This window comes from Quercus suber, unplaced genomic scaffold (assembly GCF_002906115.3).
Source record: "Quercus suber isolate HL8 unplaced genomic scaffold, Cork oak 2.0 scaffold_390, whole genome shotgun sequence".
Classification (NCBI taxonomy): Eukaryota; Viridiplantae; Streptophyta; class Magnoliopsida; order Fagales; family Fagaceae; genus Quercus; species Quercus suber.
Window position 1 is genome coordinate 65,558 of NW_027069842.1, and position 3,355 is coordinate 68,912.

General features: G+C 34.1%; 1 long non-coding RNA gene across 1 annotated transcript; it reads right to left on the bottom strand.

Moving 5' to 3' along the window:
• Nucleotides 1-316: 316 nt before the first annotated feature.
• On the bottom strand, nt 317-1,779 carry LOC136062197 (uncharacterized). Its single transcript, XR_010624010.1, has 2 exons — nt 1,591-1,779; nt 317-910 (listed from the first exon to the last, which is right to left on the bottom strand). It is a non-coding gene; the product is annotated as an uncharacterized LOC136062197 (long non-coding RNA).
• Between the last annotated feature and the right edge of the window lie 1,576 nt (nt 1,780-3,355).

Genomic DNA, 3,355 nt, shown 5'->3' on the forward strand with positions numbered 1-3,355 from the left:
GCTATTTCAAATCTAAAAGCTCTTTCCTGGTACTAGAGTTGAAATATCGCCAACCAAGCCAGATGTTATCATTAGTCTATTAAAAAAGGAAAAGAAAGAAGAGAAAAGGTACGAATCAGTACACAATTTGGTGAAGGAAAAATGGGGCCCTAGGTTTTGAAAGCAAAACTTCTTTTCCTCAACCAGACTTTTCTANTAGAAAAGAAAGAAGAGAAAAGGTACGAATCAGTACACAATTTGGTGAAGGAAAAATGGGGCCCTAGGTTTTGAAAGCAAAACTTCTTTTCCTCAACCAGACTTTTCTATGCACGAGAGCTGCAGTGAGAACATAATTTATTCATTTACACTGAATCATTTCCTAAACACTATTACATTTGGTACAAATATCACGCACAAACAGTAAATTACAAGATGGCACAACTGACAAATTGAAAGGGGAGCAACAAGGAAAATATATTTTAAAAAAAGAAAAAGAAAAGAAAGGAGAAGGAAACATCAACAGCAAATGCACAAGTAACTGCTTATCTTTCTGAGTGCCAAGATCTGGGCTTCCCACTCGGTTTGTAATCGAACATGTACAAGCTCAGCTTATGTACATAAATTGATGTTGGATCTAAAGCTCCATACAGAGGTAAGTGATGACAGAGCCTGATCTTCGTTTGGTCCGCTCACTAACCTTCCATTTCTCAACCAGAACCTTCTTTATGTTGGTGCAACTGGAAACCACAGTGGCAACTCCAGCTGCAGTTATACCAGGGCAATAAACCATGTGGCAGGATTCAAGCAGGCTGCAATTTCTTACAAGGTGGCCTATTCCAACATCTGTTATTTGGCGGCAGTGTGACAGAAGTATTTCTTTGAGTAATGGACAGCCTTCTCCTAACTCAGCCATTGCCATATCCCCCAAATTCTGCCAAGATGGACAAATATGTTAGATTGAAGAGGAAACTGCACGAAGAGGAGAGGGGGAAATGATAAAAACATTGAATCAAGGAATTGTTTTGACCAAGTTGACTGGTACATAACTCAGGATGTGTGAACTTCACATAACAGCGCATAGATATTAAATGTGCATCAATATAAAGGCTATTACTTATTACCCAGCGTTCGTATAAAAATTACCCAGCGTTGGACCCAACTATATTAGGTTTTGGGAAGGATGGCTTGGATATGGACCAACCTTTTAACAATATTATAATGATGCTGCTCTAAGGATTGAAATTGTGCACTTCACAGCCAAAGACTTTATCATTGCACCAGACAATTGTCCTATTACATACACATTGATATGTAAATAAAATTTTTACTCCACGACCTGATAAAAAAATCAAGTAATTTTATATTTGCACATCTATGCCATCTTATTACAGTATCATATGTTTCCAACCATTCATTCAAAGTTTTAAAATCATCTTTCAACTACATATAGCGCACATCAATATAACAATAGAGCAATTGGGCACTAAATTTCAGTTTCATAAAATTCACATAGAAACAAGTTTTACTAATCAGACTATATATCCAAGGTTAATGCAAATTTATGCACACATACACAGAATCATAAACTGAGGATGGGGAGAGAGAACGCACCTGGAGAACACTTATGTCTAAGGAACGGAGCTGGGGCAGCCTCTTGCAATGGCTATTATTCCAGCATCTCCGATTTGGTGGCAGCCACTGACATTTAGATGATGTAGTGAGCAACCCTGACCAACGGCAACAAGGGCCTCATCTCCAACCCTAGTGATAAAAAGGGGCCCCGGGGGGGGGGGTGGGGTGGGGGGGGGGGGGGAACACAAGAAGGTAGAGAGGCAAAGGAAATGACCCATCATCTAAATTACACTGAGTAGCTCAAAGGACTAAGAGCATGTTTGATATACTAAATAAGAATTACGACAGAAATTGTAATCTTTATTACTGAAAAGAAAATGTGACGTAATAGAATAACTAAATATATTTATAAGTTTGGTTGTGAGTTATAATATTAAAATAAAACTTAAGACTTATTTTAAGAAATATCTTACTCATATAATCATATTTTCTTAAAAGTAATTTTTTTTTTTAATTTAAGAGAGAAATGAGTAATTTTTTATGATTTTTTATTTTTATAATTGTAATGTGTATATGGAAGGTTTGTTTACTTAGAAATATATTAATTATAAAAATTATCATACCTATTAAGGAATAGCTATTACAAATTTACAACTATTTAAAAAGAAGAAGAAGTCATTCCTCATTTTAAGAATAGTTATTCTTAAGGAATAATTATTCTCTATAATAAAAACATTACCAAACTAAAACATAGCTAAATCATAAGAATAATTATTGTATTATAATGTCTATTACAACCTACCAAATATGCCCTGAGTTGTGGGGCAAAAAAAAAATTATATTCCTTTCCTATATAATAAAAAATAAAAAATAAAAAATAAAAAAGAGAAGTTTCCTGCGAGTGAGAAAATTTATGGCAGTCTTCAATTCGAGGAAGGATCAAGGAACCATTGAGGGGAGGAATGTAACTGATGTAAAGCTTGGAGAGCTTATGATTGAGGATTTAACTCAAAATTTGTTTAAGGGCATATTTAGTAAACCGTAATAGGCATTGGAATGTAATAGTTATTAATAGTTTGGTTATATTTCTATTATAGAGAATATTCATTCTTTATAAATAGCTATTATTTAAAATGAGGAATAATTATTCCTCCCTAAAAGAGTTGTAATAACTATTCCTTAGTAAATGTAATAATTTCTAACATTAATATAGTTTCAAATAAACAAATTTTTCATATTCACATAATAATTATGGAAATTTAAAAAAAAATCATCAAAAATAACATATCTCTGTCAAATTTAAAATATATTATTTTCTAGGAAATATAATTGTATAAGTGAGATATTTTCTAAATTAGATCTTTAAGTTTTATTATAATATTACAGTTCATAATTTACCAAACTAATGAATAAGTTTAATTATTCTATTGTAGCTGTTATCCCCTACAAATAGCAACCACCATTGAAACCATTCTCTCACTCTCTTTCTAACCCAAACCAGCACAACATTCTACAAACTCACAATGAAGGCCCAGAAGTATTGCTTTTACCTTCTTTCCCTTCTCATCCTTCCAATTTACGCAGCATCCAGAGGAGGCAAACATGGTGGTCTTGATGCTGCAGATGACTGGCAGCCGATCACAAACATCAATGACGAAAGCGTGCAGAAATAGGACAGTTCGTGGTGTTTGAGTACAACAGGAATTCAAGTTCTAATTTGGTGTTCGACAAAGTGGTGAGCAGTGAGTACCGATTCTCAAACGGGACCTATTACCGGCTCATCTTGGTGGCTAAGAATGGTGGA